Source organism: Phasianus colchicus, chromosome 9, assembly GCF_987193195.1.
Source record: "Phasianus colchicus chromosome 9, bPhaCol1.hap1.1, whole genome shotgun sequence".
Lineage (NCBI taxonomy): Eukaryota > Metazoa > Chordata > Aves > Galliformes > Phasianidae > Phasianus > Phasianus colchicus.
In genome coordinates, this window is record NC_143444.1 from 24,744,187 (window position 1) to 24,765,743 (window position 21,557).

The window sequence follows — 21,557 nt, forward strand, 5'->3', positions numbered from 1 at the left end:
TCCCAAGAGTACGCTCAGCAAATGCAAGGTCCCAGCACTGGCAGGCTCTTCTTCTGCTTCAAAATACCCCTTTTAATGTACTACAAAAGATGAGGGTGCATCTTGGATTGGGATATCCATGATTTAAAATCTTTCCAAACTTCCAGCAGAGTCACATTTGTTGTTATTATTGCTTTATGTATCCTGCTGACATCAGTGACAGAATGGGACTTGTTCCCAAGAGACTCAGGGATCCCGCATTGTGCTGTGGGTTCTGGGTGGGATTTGAATCAATGGCTCAAATTAGAAAGCTGCCTGGAGTGAGCTGGTTTTACTCCATCCCATCCCAACTCAATTCTAGATTTTCATCTATAATATCTAATCACAATCTATTTGACAAGTTGGGGTTTTGAATTCAAGCCATGCTGCCAAAGAGCCATGAATGGAAATAACCAAATAACCTTATATACCTCCTGCACAATGTAGCGTGCAAACAGAACGCAAACACCCCAAATCTGTTGTTCTGTCTTTGGTTTTGATTGACTTAGAAGGACTGTTAAGAATAATAATGAGAAGCTGATGACATCGCGGCTTGAGGAATGCACCACTGCTAGAGAACAGATGGTGCAAAGACATTTTTTGGAAACTATTTTTTAAATTATCTTGGCACCTGGACCTTTTGGGGAATAAATGTTCTAACTTGGTGCAACCACGGCACTTGACAGTTGGGATCCATTGAAAGCCAATGATTTTGCTACGGAGAAAAGCAGTTATAGCAAAATATAGAACACCGAGTGGGATTCAGATTTATTTCTGAGCGATAATATCTTTTCTTTCAGATTTCAGAGTGCTCATCTCTTGTCCTGCATTATAACTGAAGGAAAGTAACAGAATTCAGTTTTGCTGCTCTAAAGCTGATGTGACTTTAGGAACAACAGAAGTTTTAAAGTAAATGCATAGTTATGAAGATAAGGGATCATCAGTTTGACCTTTAATTCTTTCAAGTTCAGTGGTTTGTTCTGTATTATTTCACTTAGTAGTCCTACAAGCATTTTCAAGTGGGAGTTTAAAAAGTCTGTAGTAAATTTAATCCTATTAATAATGTAATGACTTTTCTCGATCTTAATTCATTCCGGTTGAAACAACCGATATCGTTACTGTTACACTGAACCCAATAGTCATGCCAAATGAAACTATCTTGTGAAGAAAAGCATCTGAACATGGTCTGAAGACTTTCAACTATGGAGCCCACCCTATCCTTTGATTGATGACTGCATGTTAAAACATCTATGCTTTATTGCTTATTCAAATTTGTCCAGCATTTACTTCCAAGCATTTAATCTCAGTGGGCATTTCTCAGCTAGATTAAACAACCTCTCTGTACCTGGTATTTTCTTTTCCCAGCTGTACTTGGACATCCTTGTGAAGTCACCTCTTAATTTCTGTGATAGACTAATCAGACTGAGCTGCGTAACTCTCTCACTGGAATACATGCTTTTTTTTTTTTCCTACAGCCCTCAAATCATATGGATTTCCTTGACATCAGTGGAGATTTATGCTAGCTTGGAATTTGGCTATATATTTCAATTACTGTGAACATTTTGTGGCCTGGGATGGAACGCGCCTAAGAGCATGACAGATTATTTGTAACAGGCGCATCTGTTGAAATTGGTGTAGCAATCAAGTGGAGTAAAATTCAACCTACTAAACTCTGTTTTCATGGGTTTACATTCATCTTAAGTGCAAATGAGGCCATGGGAGCAAAGATAAACATCAGCCATTGAGACAGATGCTTTACTTATGCACCTCATTTTTCATGGCCTCAGTGTAGATACGCTGATTCACGCCAGCTGATGGCCTTGGCCCACAGTGAGCAGCACAAACTGATAGAAGAGTCCAACCATCAACTGGCCACTTGTTCCAGAGTTTGAATGCAACCTCAGGGCTTGGTCATGTCTCATTTGATCCCCAGGTAATATGGTAAGGGGGCACAGTTATACCAGAGTTATACTGAGTTCTAATAGCTTTAGGGCTTCTGAGGGGGAATCACTGAACTGGTTGGGTTGGAAGGGACCTTAAAGGTCAGCTAGGGAAGCTGGCTGGTTAGTTTGGTTATTATCTCTAAATACAGGGATGTGTGCAATTGTATTTTACACTTTTGTTAGATAAGACTGATGCTATGGATAGGAATGTGTGTGTGTAAAGCTGTTGTCTGGTTGTGTACAACACTATGATCAAGAGAATGTGAATAGAAGCTTGTGTGTTTATGTATGCATGTGTGTAGCTGGTGTGGGAAAGGGCCACTGGGAAATAAATGATACAAAACGTCTGTACATTCCAGGGAAATGTTCGGATCCTTGAGGTTAAGGGATATGCTCTAGTCATAAAAATAAACACACTGGTGTAACATGCCATTGATATGTGGATAAGCTCACTAAGGACGGGTAGAGTTTCAGCTTTCACCTCCATCTGATGGTAAGCTAGCTGCTTCCCTCACTGCCTCTTTTGACAGTTCAAAGTAAAATGACATTTAAAATAAGAGGTTAAAGAGCAGAGGAAAACAGAGGCTTTCTGCTTGAACCAGGGGAAATTTGATAAACCGGTCTTCCAGAGATGCCAGCTATTTCAAAAGGCTTCATTTCCTTTCGATAAGGCTTTGAGAGAGTAATTCAGAGTGGGATCTGTTAGCCAGAGCTTTTGGCTGCTAAAATGCCAGATCAGATGCTGAGCTATTTCACCAAGACTAACGCTCAGTTACTGCAATCTATAGCCTATTGTGTTAAACTCTTTACAAAACCTTTGCACCACCACTTCCCTCCTGCCTTTAACGTTGCACTTTGATTTGCAAGAAGAATGTTTGGAGTTTTTTAATTATGGAAAAGCTGAAGGAGGTCTCATGCTTTAAATCTTGACATACTTTTTCCAGTTATATGTGTTTTAATAAGGGATATGACCTCCTCTTGCAAAAATTGTCTTGTTTGTACACTTTGACCATGATGACTGCACCTGCAGTCCCTAAGGGACAACATCAAGCATGGTAGAATCCAGAAATGCAGAGGATGGAAGTTCTGGCTTGTTCTCTCCAATTGCGTTGGAATTTCAGCTCTTGTCTACTAATTTTCAAGTTTTCATTAATAACCATGGTTAATCAGTGGTAATGAGATTGTATAACCCTGTTCAGGTGTGGGGAATGTGTTTCATCAGAGGTTATAGTCTCAATAATAGGAACGACTATAAGTTGTTAAATATAGTGTTAAATATGTAAAAAGGGTATTGGCCATCTTACTGGTGTGCATGAAACAAGACTATTCTGTATTTATTCTGGTTTGCATTAATGTTTTTCAGTTTCACTCTGCATCTAGTCTTTCCTGCAAGGGTATTTCAGCAGAATGGGACTGACTCACACAAGAGTTCTGGTGATGTAGATAGAATGGTTGAAGCCATTTTCACTGTGTACTGACATCTACTGTGCCAATCCCATGTTGGCAGCATGAGCAGAGCTTACATTTCCAAATCAGCAGTGATCAAACTCTGATCTCTAGTGAGTTGAACTGTGGTTTAAAACCTACCTTTTCAAGTATCTTGGAAACCTGGCAGGACCTGGTAACAGATTGTAACCCTAGCTAAGACACAAAGCCAAGTTTTACAGGTGAATCATTTGTGCTTCTTTCCATGACCATGAGAAGCTCCAGCCAGCGTGTGGCCATCTGTCTGCTGGGCTTTGAAACCTGGAGATAAAGGTCCTCTTTTGGTGAAACTTTGCAACTCTACGAGTGTTGGGGAAAGTGAAGGTAGAAATACCCTGGAATATTGGTAAGAATTATTTGGTATATGAATTTCTCTGTGATGTTCCAACAAGTGGATGTCACTGCCATCAGGTATCCAAAGAATAAATTTTTGAACATAACTCTGGGCACACAAGAGCATTAGAACTGTAGACCTCCTTGTGCAGTCAACGTGGTGGGCAAACACAGAAAAAGAACAAATGTGTTGGAACCTTTGTTAATTGATCTTCTTTTGGTCTCTAGAAAGAAAAAAAAAAAAGAAAGAAAAAAAAGCAGTGGGAATTTGAACAGAATACAATTCAGTTAATGTTTTGCTGGTTCAGCTGCCTGAACCTTCTCTGTAGGTTTGGAGAAGGAGGAAAACTGAGCTTCCTCCTGCTGTGAGGCTGACTGACTGCAGGTCACTCTTTTGTCAGGGTAGAAAGGAGCAGCAGGTTACATTACCATATGCTTTTATGCACTTTCCCCAGGATCAGAGGGTGATAACGGGGTTGTCAGAACACCAGTGAGTTGCTCTGAGTGACAGATGAGTTATGGTTTGGATGAAAGCCACAAGAATCAAACTTGTGAACTGATCCTTTCTCTGTTCTTAGGAACTGTTGGGTTCTCCACAAGTGGCTGGAAAACTTAATAGTCTGAATATATGTGAAAGGGAGTGGATTACAACCAGGACACCTCCACCAAAAGGGGGGTTATATGAAAGAAGGGGACAGACTATTTATCAAGATCTGTTGTGACAGGACGAGGGGAAATGGTTTCAAACTGAAAGAGGGGGCACTTTAGTCTGGGTATAAGAAAAAATTTTTTTACAATAAGGATGGTGAGGCACTGGCACAGGTTGCCCAGAGATGCTCCATCCCTGGTCACACTCAAGATCAGGCTGGACGGGGCTCTGAGAACCTGGTGGAGCTGTAGGTCCCTGTTCACTGCAGTGGAATTGCCCCTGATGACTTTTAGGTCTCCCTTCCAACTCTATGATTCTATGAAATGCTGCCAGGATAGAGCTGTACATAGGTACAAACCCACTACACTCAAACACCAAATGGATCCTTGGCTAGGAACCTGACAAATTGGTTTATAGGTCATCAGCTGAGAGTTTGGATGGATTTTGTGGCATAAAAGATATTCAGGCTACATAAACATGCATCCTATAGATGTGCAAGTGTGTGAATAGTGTGGAGGACAGAAACAGAAATCCAGCTATGTAAAAAAGCACAGCATCTCTCAGTAACAAGCTATAACATGACATACTCAAGATCTCTGCTACAGATGTACAGCAAAACCTGATTTCCATTCAGGTTTTCTCAATCACTGCTATCTTAACTCCAAGGCTCGTTAAATCAACCCCAGCTGAACTGTGGTACAATGTTACAGTGCAGATCCTGCTGTTCCCCAGTGGGAAGCTAACTTGGACTCAGGAGCTACCATTTAACCTTGGAGTCTCTGAATCAACAAGGCAGTTTCTGCAGAGACACCTGGCAGCATGCGCATTTTATGCTCTAACATGGCTGGTAAATCCTGGGTGGTTAAGTAAACTTAACCTTCATTTATGAAACTTGCGAACCAAAGGGTAAAATGTGCCTTGTGCAAGTAATTACGTAAAGGTCTTAGAGAGTGGAGTTATCACTTAAAGACGCCGGGCATTGCTAATGAGTTGACTGAGAATTGATCTCTCTGTAATTTAGTTATTTATATGCAGTTCCTGTTTTCCATGCTCAGCTATAGGTCAAGCCCACTTTGAACTGCTCAGAGACCCCCAAGTTTGTCAAGCAAAGTCCCAAAGCCGTGGCACAATGATATTTTAGAAAGGTAAATATTGTCCTGAGGGGCTTTAAAAAGGAGGCAAAGCTGTTTGCTTTCTAGCTGGTTCTTTAAACTGGACAACTGCTTCCTGTTACTAAGGGGTCTCTCAGCAACGTGACTTTGCCTCTGTTAAACAGAAAAGAGCTTCAGGAAAAATGTCAGTGCCACCTTCCAGGTATTTTCATATCCCAGCAATCTGGGTAGGAACAGCCTTTGGTTTCTGAATAGCAGAATGCTTGCACTGTACTGCAAAAGATGTACTGTGGGGTAAAATGGATTCTGGAAGCTCTTGCACTGAGGGAGACTTGCTGTGGCTCAGGGATGCTGCCATGCTACATCTGCTAAGTAGCTTTCCTCTCCTAAGGCTGTCTTTTCTCCCAGGAGCACTTAGGGCACTCAGGATGCTCACCAACCATCTCTAGAGTAGCCACAGGCATGGGCTGGTGGTTGGACTAGATGATCCTAGTGGTCTTTCCAACCTTAGTGATTCTGTGATTCTATCATCCTGTATCATCCCTAGATAGATCCGAAGGACAACTATGTGTCATGTCAGCGGTGGTGAAAAGAGCAGAAGGCTCCCAGTGATGGATGAAAGTGGCAGGAGAGACTCACAGGGGTATCTCTCTCCTCACCAATCTTTGGCAGCTGGGACCTCACCTAGAGGTTCATCCCAAGAGGGAGATCCTCAAACATGTGGCACCATCTCTTCAAAGAGAACTTTGCTGCCATGTGAACCTTAATAAACCACCCATCCATCCCCTTTGCTTTCAGCAGGCTCTGAATGTCTCCCCTATGTCTCACCTCAGTGAACCAAGCTCTTTTCTCCATCCCCAGCAGCATCCCAGTTGCTTTGCAGGGCAGCGTGTGGGGAGGAAGGCAACCTTCGCCATCTAGTGAGCAACCCTCACCAGCACCAGCACCTGTGGCTGAAGGAAAGGCTCATCCTTTGCTCCCATGAAAAACCCTTTTTTCTCCCCTCTGCAAGTAGTTTAGCTTAAACATACAACATGAAGTTTACAGGTGGTCCCTGGCTGTGTTAAGGACAGAAAGAAAAGTGATGTTACACTGAAATCTCAGAAGAGATTTCATATTTTCTCCCTAGGATGCTCAAATATATGGGGTCCAAATTCCCTCTATTGCAATTTAAGAAAGTTCTGATAAATTAGTGCATCTTTGGAGAGTTTCCAAAGGTTACTGGACATCTGCTGAGAGACATCAATGAGCAGGAGTGGAGGGCTATTGATAGACCCGTTCCTGCCTTCCTGTCTGCTTTTCTGCTGCATATCTCCTATTTTTAGCCTGGTCTCCAAAGGAAACCAGGGATTGTATGATTGCTCTGCACACATTCATCAGTCCCTGCCAATTGCTCAGACAGGCAGGTTTCAACAAGGCTAGGGTATGGAGTAGTCTTCTATTAGGCTCCTTGGTGAAATAAATAGCCAGGGGAAAGGATAGCACTGGCTGAAGGAAGAACTGTTGCTCTCCAGGATCATCTGACTCCTGATCTTTCAGATCTGACTGTGGCAGCTCAGGAGATGATTCAGGCCAGTCTCTGCACCAGTTTGGTGTCTGAGACCTGAGCAGGCAGTTCTGTGTCTCTTCGGGCATCACAAGTCACCAAAGCCATCATCAAAGTTCGGGCATCACACTGGTTTGTGATGCTATCAAATTCCAGAGCTGGAAGCTATTTTATAAGGCTTGTGTTAGGAAAATAAGAAGGGATTTTCTTTGCTTGTTATTAAATCTGGGGGACATCATGAACGAGAGCTTTGACAAGCCAGAGAATAGCTCATTTGCTTTATATGATACGGATCCATCCAGCATCATCTCTGTGCATCTGGGACCCTTCAGAATGAGCTGTTTTAAAGCAGAAGCTTTATCTTGGGCTTAACCCTCCCACTGCTGTAAAACATCTTTTAAGCATGTCACTGTGGCCCTTTCCAGCATTTATCTTGCATGTTTCAGGGATCAGGAAAGAGGTCAAGTGTTATCTTGCAGGTTAGGAGATGCTCCCACAGCCAAGGGGCATTCCTGAACAGTGTCAATATTTGGTTTTACACAGAAGATATAAGCAGGAGATAAGAGGGTGCTGAGACACATCCGCTGGGAAGGGGCATCTGAGGAGGAGGATGAAGGTGGGGTCAACAGGCAGAGGATTGCCATAGTATCATGTCACAGTGATGGCACTGCTTTGCAGCTCACCCATGTTTCTCTTTCCATGTCAATAGCAGGTGGAGGCTCTCTGCTCCTTAAAGGAGGAAATAAGCAGCTTGGAGAAGGTCAAAGAAGAAATTCTTGTTAAAATCCAGAGTCCCTGAGCCCCAAACCCCAAAACAACCTACTGCCTCCCAGATGATAAATGGGGAGCCATGTATCCAGCTGATAAGCACAATGTTCTTTGGGAAGCAGCAAGGCAGCTGCCCATGTATCCTGTCCAGTAGAAATATAGATGGTTCTGGACCTAACAAATGCTAAATCCTGTGATATGTCCCCATGATATGATATGGCTGTTGCACTGGGAGCCAGAGGACTGCTCAGAGAGCACAGAAGATGGCACGTCAGGGGCTGCTGCAGAGAATTAATATGGCATTAAAATCCTGGTTAATTTTAACACATGGGGAGAAATTTCCCTTGGCTCTTCCTTTATCCTTAACAGACTCAGGCTGATGCCCATTAAATACTTGTTACGGAATTGCAGTATATATTGCTTACTTAAAAGCCTTCTGCCATCTGATTTCCATGATTGGCCTGTTCATTCCTCTGTTTTCCACCTGTTCACTTGTGCTTCAGAGCACCAGTAAATAGCCTGCAGTTTTTCACCAGAGGGATGATTGCATCCCGTAGCAAAACAGCAAAGCTGTGGGTATTCTGAATCTGCTCCGTACCTCACAGTGTAACTTGGGTTTGGGGAGCCCAGCTCCTCCTGATGCCAAAGTTCAATGTAATGGAAAACTTTGCTAAGGTTTGTTGACAAAGGAATCCTGTCCCCACACCTCGGCCGTGGCTCTGGAGGCACTGAGCTTGATGGGCAATGGCATAGTCTTTCTCAGAAAGCATAAGCAGGCTGGAAAGCTCCTTTTACAGTCCAAACGGATGTTTCCCCAGGCTCATAAAATGCACAGTTTAAGTAGTAGCTATATTTCTAGGGCTGGTCCCACACCTGCAACAACCTTGTAAATGGTGCAGGGATATATGGCTTTAAGGCTCCTTGTAAAAAGTAAGATCAACACAAGATTTACACAGTTTTATGGAATTGTTTTATAAGCTATTTTGACAATGAATCCTGCTATCAAAATCACCTCTGGTGCTAATCATGGAGGAAGCATTTAGCAGGAGCCAACAAAAATCAGCTTAGACCCCTTTCCTAACGAGCAATGGGGCTGAGCTGTGTCTCTCTGGAAGCCTGGGGCATTGCTCATGCAGCAGCACGTTCTGTGGGGCAGTGGGTGCTGAGTTAGGTGTGTGCTTTGGCACCTTCTCATCTGTTTGGCCCACTTAGCTGGTCATTGCCCGGGGAGCTGGTGGATGCTCCATCCCTGGAGACACCTAAGGTCAGGCACCTGATGGAGCTGTAGATGTCCCTGTTCATTGCAGGGCGGGGGGGGGGGGGGGTGAACCAGATGGCCTTTAAGGATCCTTTGCAACTCAAGCGATTCTATGATCCTATGATTCTATGATCATACTCGGGCTGATCTCATCCCTCTGCGCACAAGGGATGCTGAACGCCCTGAGGATCTCCTTTGCAGTATGTGATGTGGCCACGAGATGTCTCTTCGAGCCGTCTGTGGCTCCAGCCCCGCAAACCGGCTTGGCTATGTTGGTTGTTCAGGCTAAGGAAGAAAAGGCTGATTGGTACCTGTGGGTAGTGATATTAACAAGGAGAGAAGGGATAAGTTAGTTGACCAAAAAGAGGGAAAAAGAAGGAAGAGATGAGGGATGGATAGTTACAGGCTGTGACACAGCAGAGTTTGCTACTGATGGTTTTAGGAAAATACTTGTGACAAAAAACTGGTGAGTGCATGAGCTCTAATATACAGTAGGTTGAAGACTATTAACTCATCTTTTAATGGTACTTTTTAGGATTCTCTCAAGGTTCTGGACCAGGAAGTCAGAGATAGTGTGATTGTTTTGTGAAAAAATGTCTTTCAATTGGCAACGGAGTGCATCAGATGGGTGGTAATACTAAATAATGTTCATTTCCAGCAGATTATCCCTAGCATCATAAATTGGCAACAGCGACTTGGCAGAAAAGTGACCCTGATCAAAAGCTCACCTGTTATTCTGGACATTATCAAATGACCATTTTCCAGCAGTGAAAGTGCTGGGGGTGATGCCAAGAAAAAATCATCATCAGCCAGTCATTAGCTGGTTACCATCCCAACTCAGGGCCAGAACCATTTCTGCAAACAAGTGGCAAAATGTTTGCTTGATCTGATAGCTGGAGCCCTTTGTCAGGAGCTCACAATGTGTGAGAATTAAAAAAAAAAAAAAAGAGAGAGAGAGAAGAGAAGAGAAGCAAAGCACTGGCTGTAATGCAACTGGAATGAATGCTTTCCTTGCCTGCTGATCTGAGCAGATTATAGTTCACCTGCTGTGAACTAATCTCCCAGGGAGAGGGTCAGTTATTTGGATAGTGTTGCTAATGGAAGGCAAAACCTTTCTGCACGTTCCCTCCTTCAGCACGGGGTCTGTTTAGGAGATGTGTCAGCACTGGGTTATTCATCAACTTAGTTAGGAGCTATCCACCCAAGTTCACAAGTACCTCTAAAGCACTTTACAATTACAGGAAATTATACCTAGGAGCTAATGTTAAAACACAGTCATCCTCTCACTTTTCTGACAGGAGAGGCAGAGTGTCAGATTCGTGGCCTGCATTATTTCATTATGTTGGAGAAAATACGTGGGAGGAATTGATTCCTGCCCTCGCATCTCCTCTTTGTGGATCTGAGCCCCTCTGATGCTGGGGGATATTTCCCTGCAGGAGGAGGTGAGCTGATGTTGCAGGAGCCTTTCTGCTGATAGCACTGGGTTCCTGGCTTGATGAGGAAGGCCAAATCAGAGCAGTGCTGTGGCACAAAGCATTTGCAGCCTGCCTGATCAAATCCCATCAGTCCCAGACCAGCAGATGGGATTTCTAAAACATCCTCAAAGGAGGTTGTAGTGAGATGCAAGCAAGCCTCTTCTCCCAGGTAACAGTGATAGAACAAGAGGGAATGACCTCAAGTTGCACCAAGCAGGGTTCAGGCTGGATGCTTGCAAAAATTTCTCCTCAGGAGGAGTTGTAATGCAGTGGCACAGCCTGCCCGGAGAGATGGTGGGATCACCATGCCTAGAGGTGTTCAGGAACCGTGGGGATGTGGCACTGAAGGACATGGTCAGTGGGCATGGTGGTGTGGGATGGGGTTGGAATGGATGATCTTAGAGGTCTCTTCCAACATCAGTGATTCTATGCTTCTGTGATACCATTAGAAAAAGCATCAAGTCTTTGCTCTCTCTGTAGCTCTGTGTCTGCCCACTTTTTAGGGAAAATATAGTCACTGCAAGAGTGCAGTATTGCTTTTATACTTCAGGTGCCTCTGTCCTTAGAATCACCCATGTGAGGGTTTGAAGTTTTCTGCTGCAGCAGGGGCTCTGTTAGCACCTTTGTGTTAATAACAAAATAACCAGGATGAGATTCTCAACATGTCAAATCGAGCTGATAGCAATCTTGAAGCCCTGAGTCCAACAGGTGCCTTTGTGTTGAGTTGATTAACAGCAGTCCTGAAGCCCTGAGCCCAACAGGTGCCTTTGTGTTGGCTTCATTGGGGCTTGGTACCAACCACCATGCAAGATCACAGGCTGCTGTGCCAATAAGCAGCAATTATTGCTGTAATATGACCACATAAATCCTCAAACACCACTAAACCCCATCTTTATGAGCAACAAAATGCTTTAATTTCTGCAGCAGTCTCTAGATGGCACTATGGCTGAAGTTTTACAAAGGAGACTTTTGAAGGGAACCGTCCTGGAGTCTGCTGAGTCCTCCCTTCTGCTGCACTGCTCTGGGCTGGGAGGGAAAGGAATCACACCATTTTTTCAGTACTCCCCAATCAATCAGTGCAAGTCAACTCTTTTTTGTTGTTGTTGTTTGCTTTCTTGGAGCTTAAAAGTAGTTTATGATCTGGAGGAGATTCATTCCTTACAGCATTTCTGTGTACAGGTGGTGTCCTGCCTGGTAGGTGGGAATAGAGCAGAGATGGATATGTTTCACCTTCATCATCCTTTACACGTTTTTCAGAGACTTTTCCCCACAAGGAAGGATTTCTGTATGCTTCCTACCTCACATCAGGTTTTCAGGTGTGATTCTTCAAGCATCCAATGCTTCTCTGTGACTTTCCCACTTAAGCCAACAAGAATGCTGAGATACACTGAGGTCTGAATTCCCCCACATTAAAATTGGCACCATTAGTCCCTGGTGGGAAAACCTATTATCTTCAAGGTAAAAAGTTTGGTGGCAAATCATGCTAATAAGGTTTTTAATACCAAAGAGAGACAATACTTAAAGAGCTAAAACAGAGAAGATGGCAGTGTCACAGCGAGCGCACAAATATCAGGGTGGCATTTCACTTTCAGTTTACGTATAGTTTTATGTAATTGCAACATTATTATTGCATCTATCAGAAAATCGCTTGTGCTCCTGCCAGATCAATGCTAATGTGCTGTGGGTTGAAGCTAGCTTCATTGTCTCGCTTGTTAAATGTTGTTTGACTTTTCAGTGGTTGGGCTCAAGGGATATGTTCCCTCAAAACAGTGAATTGTTTTAAGTCTTCCCTAATTTTTTTAAAAAAGTAATCTTAATTTATGGCTTTTAATATCAGTGCTGGGAGAAACAAGGGGCTTTAGCCATGCAGATGGGCAGGCCTGCCACAGAGAGCCTGCTCTTGAGACCTTTCCATGCTGGGATGCAACAGCACTATGGGATTAAATTAATGGTGCCTTCCCACTGCTGGCCTTCTGAACTGCCTACATGTTAGGAGCAGGCAACAAGCTATTACTGTTATTATTAAAGAAGTGTAGTGCTATAAGACAATCTCTTTCTCACTTCCATTGAATGGTTCCTGTCTGGGACATAAGGAGGATGTTTTGGTGATCAATACGTTAGGGGGGCTTTCCATTAAGTGATAAGTGAAACCAAGGGAGGAAATTATGCTTTGTACTAAAAATCCATTTAGCCGTTAGATCACAGCATCACGAGAATAAAAGAAGGGTTGTCTTAGCTTTCAGCTGGCCAGAAAATGCCAGTTGGAAGACAACAGGAGGCTCCCTTTCACAATATAAGAGTCCTTTTTCCCTGGATGAAGGGAGCATTTCTGCCTGCAGCCTCCTGCTGCTTTTGTGTGTTTCATTCTTCTTTCTGGACCAAAATACTCGTGTAAAAAGGCAGAAAACAAATCTGATTGCACATAAGATAAATAAGTCTTTCTGTGTATTAGTGAAGCATTCATATGAAATAATTTTTGAGTGCTTATTTTGTTGCTTTTGCTGTAACACAGGGCAATTTTTTTTTCAACAGCTAAGCCCTATCCTTACATGAGCAAACAGTTTGTAGGGGAAATTAATATCACATCAACCACTGATAGCCAAAATGATACATAATGAGATGCAGACTGCAGTGCAGATCATGCCTGGGTCTGACCTGTGGCAGCCCCAGTCTTAAATCTGAACATGTGGGGATGCAGATGCTGAAATCTGCTGCAGTTCCCACTTCTATGGTACAAATGAAAAATGGGAGAGGTAGAGGCTAAAGGCTGTCTGCAGGGCAGTGCACTGAAGATTCGAACTTACTGACAGGATGGGTGATCCCTGTGCTTTGCTAAGCGATTGGCTCCCATTGCTCACTTCATCCCTCAGCCCCTGGGCAGCCCTTCTGCTGCTCCTGTGCTCAGCAGTGCTTGTTGGCCTGCCTGCAGCTGAAAGGACACCACCTCAACTACTCTTCTGCTGAAGTTAGGCTTGAAGAACACAAAGGTTTTGGAGAGGAGAATCACCCATTTTCTATTATTTTTCAAAGGACAACGTGTGCTTGGGATTTCTCTTCATGTAGCCTTCAACTAGAGACTTAGCACGAGTTCTTTTCCAAGCCACCCAGTTACACCAGTCTGATGTCAGAGCACACTTACATGAGGATATTTTGTCTACAGGACAGTGTAATCCTTAATCTAGAAGCAGAAAGGTTTAGTTGAGAACGAACTGTCTTTTGGAGCTGTAATACCTAACAGCAATGTAAGACTTCCTAACAAATCTTTTTAGTGATGTTGAAACATTTCTCAAGAATTTGTAGTTGCACCATTCCTGGGGGCTGTTGTTTTTGTGAGGTTTTCTTCACTTGCTCATCTTGTAGAAGATGCCTCTCTCACCAGTTCTGCCCTGAACAATCTGAGGGCTGATTGGTGCCAGCAAGAGGATTTCCACACAAGTTGGGATGACTCATGTCAGTCTTCTCTTAAGCTCCCTTGGCCACTAATATACTAATGTGTTTTCTAACATACAGACCTGCTGCACATGAAGTACTCAATACCTACTGGCACCATCAGCTCATGGTTTAGACTGTGACCATCTGTGTTTGCTTTGCTGTCCCTACTGTGTCTGAACTGGAAGAAAGGACCACATATGTTTTTTAACCTACTACCTTCGTTTTTCTCTCTTCTCTCTCACCTGTTGCTGTGTTGTAGCTGACAGAATCAGTAGGTTAATTCAAGGAGAGCCATTTAATCCATAAATGAACCTTCTCATCATCTTTCATGGGAAGGGAAGGATTCCTGTGGCAGTGAAACAGAATAGCTTGTGGTCCAGAAAACTAGAGATGTAGCCACAGACAGGACTTTGGATCTGTTTCTTGTTTGTTTATTTTTGACAAAATCCCTTCTTTCTCCTTGAATATTCCAGTAAGAAAATAATCAAATTTTCAGCAAGAATTTTCCATCATTTTTTGTCAGAAATTCAGTAATATCAGGTGTAGATTCAATGACATAGAGCACCTGTGGGACCTGTTGTAGCAAAGCTGTCGGACAGTCATCCTCTGAGTTTTGTAAGATTTCCCAGCCTCTAAGCCAGGCTTGAATGAGTTTTGCACTCCCTTGGCCTTTCCCAACTGGAATCAGAAAGTAATATGTTTTCATAGGGGCGGCAGACAGCATGAAACAGGTTTGAGCTGAGCTTTGGTCATGCTTCAACTCCACCTACCCCCAGAGAGGGCTAACCCACACAGGCTTTGCAAAAAAAACCCAGCTTTTTAAAGGAATCTTTTACTAATGAGTTCATTCACCCCAAGAGAAAGCAATCTGCAGAGCTGGGCACTATCTTTTATCTGTCCTTGGAGCCCACCAGCAAAGCACACAATCACTCCCAAAGCAAACACATTCCAGCGAGGCTACCAGCAGATGAAAAAGCAGACTGTTGGCATGGATGAGGTTATTGCTTGAGAAAAGATTGCAGGATTGGACCCCTAAGGAATGAAAGCTGAGCAGAAGACAAAGCTGACAGGACGTACTCTGCAATTCCTCTGTGTCCACTACCTGCTGAATGGCCTGCTTACATCTCACTCTTGCTTTTTTATGAAATGATCCATATGTTTCCAGCACCAAAATAGGTTTATTTTGAATGGTAAAAGCAGTTGTGCCATAGTTGAAATAGATGTTCTAGAAGCACCTAGGCAGGAGGCTCTAGGCATGGCACCAGCCCACTGGAAGAAATTACAGGTAAAAGAGAGTATAATTTATTTACATGAAGCTGGACATGGCATCTCATTTCACCTAATAGAGAACAGAAGGCTGCAGACCTCTTCATCTTCATCTTCAAACACTGCATCTTACACACAGTCCCAGATTTTTACCAACAAACCAAAATCTGGTGATCTCTGGCATGCACTGTGCATGCCACAAGATGTGAATAATAGAATAAATACATTCCTGCCAGCTTGCTTATGGCCATTCCTCATAGTATCTTGGAACAGCAACATAAGACCACACTGAATATGAAGTTTCCATGATTAGCCAATGGTTTCTAGTACTGTGATTATGGTTTAACCAAAGATTATTACTTTGTGCAGCCCAGCACTTCAGCAATATTATTATCAAATTATCACATTGTATTGACATTTTGCTCTATACAGCAATTGCATTCTAGATAATGTTTGCTAACAAAAGATGGAGTTGAGGTCTTCAGTGGTCTGAAGTAAGGAAGGAGTACAATAGGTTTGATTTGGATAAAAACTGTTCACTGAAAATTATTCTGAATTACTGGTCTTGTAAGTTCAGAGGAGGGAGGTGCAAGTGAACAACAAAATAGCGATATCAACAACATCAGCAACATTTTAATCAAGAATATAAATGTTGTTTTTTTTTTTCCACATTCATTGACATTTCAACTTTTCTGCAATTTACTAATGAAAGATGCGTTATTATACCTGAGATATATATGTAGGTGATGTTTTTATTGCCATTTGCTGAATGTCTCAGCATCTAGCTATGATGCAATTCCCACAAAAATAAATTGTATGGAAGATGATGACGTGATCTAATTATAGGAAACTGCATGTTTTGCCATGATAGGACTCCGGGTAGATCCATCAGGACAAATATTTTATGTGAAGATTATGGCCCATTCTGTACCTGGTGCATTTCCTCACTTGCCTGACAAGTTCTGCCATAATACATCTGTAGCAGAACTGTTGAGTCACGGCCTGAAACAGTGATGGAGCACCTGGTGGAAAGGCAGGGCCAACCAAGGAAGCTCAGGTGTGTGGAATGTACCTGAGTGACTGAAGGGGTGGAAACCTTATTTAAGGGTTGGCTGTGGAGGTGAGGGTATCTTGTTGGAGATCCCTGTGTACTTAAGGCCTTCTAACAGTAAGTTTTTTTTTTTTTCCTTCATTTGTTTCTGTGTCTATAGCTGCTGTGTTTGGGCTTGTTCTCATTTGCTGTAGCCTAAGTTTGTGCCACTCTGATGTTATTGCTGTACTTTCCATCACTTTATAGTGTTACAACACACCAGTTGCATTAGAGATATTTTGCTGCATGGGCATTGAATATTGGTCAGCTGAGGTTAGATTTGATTCTTCTTAAAAACAATTTTGAAATTGGACATGCTTTGTAGGAAGTTTACTATGAAATGCCTTTGCAGACATCACAAATTATTGTGCTCTCAAGTCAGAGCTCTGTCTCAACAGGGATAAAGCACAACAACACCAGTTAAGCACAGGATATGAGTTAGAGATGCTGGGCTAAAGGAAGAGTCGGTTCCACCCAGACTATTGAAGAAAGACAGTTTGGGCAATCAGCTTTCAGATAGCATGCACTAGATGAACTGAATCTCATTGTGTGTGTATTTGACAAAAGTAAGGAGGCAAAATATTACATGCATTAGCTTTTTGCTTTCTGAAACTTCTCATCTCCTGTGGTTGGGGATACCCATACTCTGGCAGTGTTTGAGTAGATGTTGTGACAGCAACCATTCCTGGGTTGAGCCACTTGGCTGGTACTACACAGAGAGACCACTGAGTGCTGAACTCCTATGTCAGCCTTGTCTGAGAAAATATCTTTAAAACACTTCTTTCTTTCCTAATCATCTAGGTTATTTCTAAATTTTCTGGGTGAATTTCACGTATTCTGCTTTTATGGAAATGGCTTCTTTAAACATTAAATACAAATGGTGCCCTTTGGTGCTTTTAATTCACTGTCTTTGCAGTAATTCGTGCCAAAAAAAAGGAGGCAGGGGAGCTCTTATGAAGCTGTATTAATTGAAATAAATGAGCCATGCTTCTGAGAACAGAGTACCATAGAGGAAGGGCTGCCTTTTGAGTCCTATTCCCAGAGTTGTCCCCTGTGAGTTCAGGCATGTCATAAAATCCCTGTCCACCTCATTTTCCCACCTTATTATGATGAGGCTGGGGTTGTTTCTTTACTTGACACCTCCGGGTGTTGTGAAGTCTAACTCAATGCTTCAGGAGTGCTAGGAAGAACTGGAATTTTATTTTTAAAGCCATAGCAATCTCTAGCCTTTCCCATACAGTGTTGTTTATGAGCATACTTTCATTAGTGCCTCTTTTTTTTCCCTTTCATTTTGAGACTGGAAAAATCTGTTGAAAACCGTTTCTCTGATGCCTATGGGAGAAATCAAGCTTCTTGAAGGGTGGGAGCATAGGGAGGCTGTGGAGCTATGAGGTCAGCTCTCTGAACCCACAGACAGCTATGGAAAGTCTCCCACTGGCTTTAGGCTAAACCCAAGCCTGTGACCTTTTTTTTTCCACCCCTACTCTTTTCTTTGTACATCCTGGTTCAGAGAAAGGGTAAAGTGAAAAAGACGCACACAGAAATACGTGGCTGCTCCCTTCCTTCTCTCCGAAGATCATTTCCATCCATCCAACTTTTTTCCCAGATACGATAGCATGTGCTTCTGTGACTAATATCTAGGCAAGAGAGAAAAATTATTTTCAAAGTTCAAAAGAAACATAAACCAGCATACTTCTGAGTGTTTTTCTCTTCTTCTCTGCCTCTGAAGGGCTAGAGTTTTATTATTCCTCTTGACTGCATGCTGAGATAGCATGCTGCCAGCAGTAGGCTTGAGCAGAGCCTATAGAGTCTCCAAAACTGGTATGCATTCTTGTGTCTGCGTCTTGCATTAACACCAGTATTTTAGTGCTATTTTGACCTCCCTTAGAGTTACTGCTCTTGGGTAACAATGACACAGAAAGGTTGAGGTTTCAAGGAATTTTGAGGTATCCTGAAGAGAAACCAAGAACTTTGCTTATTGTGATGTGGCTTTCTATGTCTCTGTAGAGCACTGCTCAGTCATGATGAAGGGCACAAGCATTGGTGGGTCTTCATCAAACCTACAGTGGTAGAGAACCAAGTCCTATCTGTACCCACAGTTCTGTATATGCAGCAGGAAAGAAATGTCTCCAGACCAATTCTGTTTGCATTCATTGACTCAACAGAATTGGCTACAAGTAGGGCCAAGAAAAAACACTTGCATCTTCTTGAACTATTTGCATTTCTCTCTGGAGGAAATGCAGCAGCAGGATGGAATCATTGCGTGGGTTGGATCCTGCCCTCAAGGCAATGCTTGACTTGTGCACAGCCAGAAAACACAACTAGCTTGGTCCAGCATACAACTGTTGCTATTGTGCTTTCAGTACACGCATTATCTGAACTAATGTGTCTTCAAGTAGATCCTTCTGCCTGAGCAATGATATCACAACCGCTGCATCCACTTTTGGTCTGACCATTGCTAAGGGAAAACAATTTCTGGCAAATTCCTTGAAGTGCTTGCTTCCTGCAATATGAATGGAGACAGTTGTTCAAGAAGGTTGGGTAGGTGTGTGTTTCTGTCTTTTCCTCTTCTGAGAGAGATTCTTCTGCCAGTGCGAATAGAAGATGATAATGCTTCCATTAAAAATGAGGTGAATGCACAAGTTAACTTGAGTGGGTGGAAGGACTTTGCACAGGATGAAGCTGGGGACAAACCTGTCCTTGCCAAGATAAACAGCTGCAGCAATTTCCATAAAGCTAAAGGGCCCTACTGCCTTGCTATTCAAATAATTCACCCACATAGTGCTATCTTGGGTTGTGTATCCATCACGTTATAATTAAAATCAATGGATTTCATCTGTAGAAATAAAGGTGCATCATAAGTCATGCAAGAGGACAGGAGAACTGATATCATTAGGACAACAAACTGATATTCCTTAGGACAATAAAAACATGGGTATGTGCAAATCAAAGCAGAAAGTTCCCACTTTCCTTCCTACATCTGTCTTTCATTTGCTTTGCCTCGCTCTGCCTGTAGTTGATGTTTTCTTGGTCCCTTTGTTCAAGCTGCCTCTCATGCCAAGAAGGCAGAGAGCACCAGGTGTGAATGAGAGCTGTGAGCGTGAACTCACTGTTGCTGTTATTATTGTTATCATTCCTCTGGAAATCAGTTTGGAGGTTTGGCTCTGTGTAATTTGTTCTGCTGGTTTAACCTAATCTACACGAAATATGGAAGTACAATGAAGTGAAGAGCTTTGGATGGTGGCTTTCACCCAAAGGTGCAACCTGATCTAATAAATGCTGGTGTGCTTTGGAGCAAGGTGTGCAAGCTATGGATTTGGGCGTGCTGCTTGAATACCTTAGGTGTCCAGAATGTGATGCAAAGCCCATTGCAGTCAGTGGAAGGTCTCTGTTTGCATGTTGGCTCCAGTTCTCACTGCAGCTGCACACACAATGCAGTTTACTGGGTGTTAAACCTGGAGAGAGGGCAGAATGCTTTGTGAGCTTTATGGGCTGTTAGGCAGGCACAGGTTAACTCAAAGATGGACCCATTGGGGTTTTGAGTCCTGACTCCTTTTCACATCTGCAAAATACGGTGGCAGTGCCAGGACTCAAAACCTTGAGGTGATTCCCATTGACCTCAAATCCACTCTTGAGATATTCCTGCACTGACATGAAGTCCATGTGCTGGTGCAAGGTGGGGCATCTGGCTGGCAAGCTGCAAGAGGGACTGGCACTGTGCATTTGTGCTTCCATTACCATCTGCCCTTCTGACACCCAGTGCCTGAAACTCACTCTTTAAATGCACAAAGAGATATTACAGGGCTCCTATTTAAAGTGAGAAAAACAGTCTGTTAAAAAAGCTAATATAGAATCTGTAATGCTCAATAAAAAGTTTGTGTTTTACAGTTTAAGACCCCAGTGAAAATAAGTATTAAATATTCCCACCATCCAGCTATTTAGCAGCCTAGACTCATACTATTTTTTCCTTTACTATTGTTCCATTACTGGCAGCAGACTTGCAGTGTCTGGTTATTTTTGTCTTTGGACAACTTGTGATTTTTGCAGTTCTTCTGGCTCCACCTGTACATCCAACTGGGCTCCCTTCATTTAATGTATGTCTAAGCGGTTCCCTCTGCTCCAGTTGAGTCCTTGCAAACGCTACAGAGCTCCTTTCTGAGGCTGTTAGATGGCTGTGGCTTTGGGAATGGTCTTGGAAAAGTCAGCAACAGGAGGCACAGGCTGCCATAACCTTAAGATAAACCCCTGCTTTCTCCCTGTTTGATATATTGTTCCTTCCCTCCAATAATCCCAAGCTCCTCTGCCTTCATTTAGTAGTGATTAAATACACAGGCAATGATGTGTGCTGTCTCTAGGCCATGTTGTATCTACATTTTTAGCATGACAGTAGTTGAGTGATTGCAGCCTACTGGAACTGCACCTTGGCTAGCAATTCTTAGGATTGCTTGTATAGGGTGAGAGGTTTCAAGTACAGTAATTTCTGGGGGTTTCATGAGAATAAGCAGCACTCACAAGGCAGCAGGAAAGCTCTATTAGTACAGGGTGAGATAATAAGATCTATTATTAAAAAAATATTGGGCTAGAGGGGAAACCTCCAAAGGCCAAAGCTCTCTTGGGAATACTTTTCACCCATTTAAATGCTTTTCAGGAAGAGGGATGCAGAGTACTCTTTAAATTCCAAGCTGGTTAAAAGGAAAAAAGCTGTATATAGAGAGCTAGATATATATGGTAGCAGACTGTGCTGGATACTTCTGCACTGCTCTGCAGAGGGCAGCTATCCTTATCCTGATCGAAGGAACAGCGTAGGTCTTGGGGATCTATGGCTGAGTGTTACAGCATTTGCAATAGATGGCTCAGAAAAGCCATTTCTATGCATTGGAAGTCAATTAGAGGGGTCTACTCTGTGCACTTAGAAAATTTCTGGGAGTTCATAAGCTGAGAAGATTGGAAACTGCTGAGCACAATGAGATGTGGGCTCACGCTGAAGCTTTGTGCAGCTGAACAGCTTCCCAGCCCCAGCAGCATGGGGAGCACTCGTGGGTGGCACTTGGATTTGGGACCTGGGAAGCACTGATTCCAAAGGAGATGTGCTGCTGGGCAGCAGTGTGGTTATTGAGCTGCTCCACAAGGAAGACAGCAGCCTGCTCTGAGCCTTTCTCATCTCAGCTTCCCCTCTTTCCAG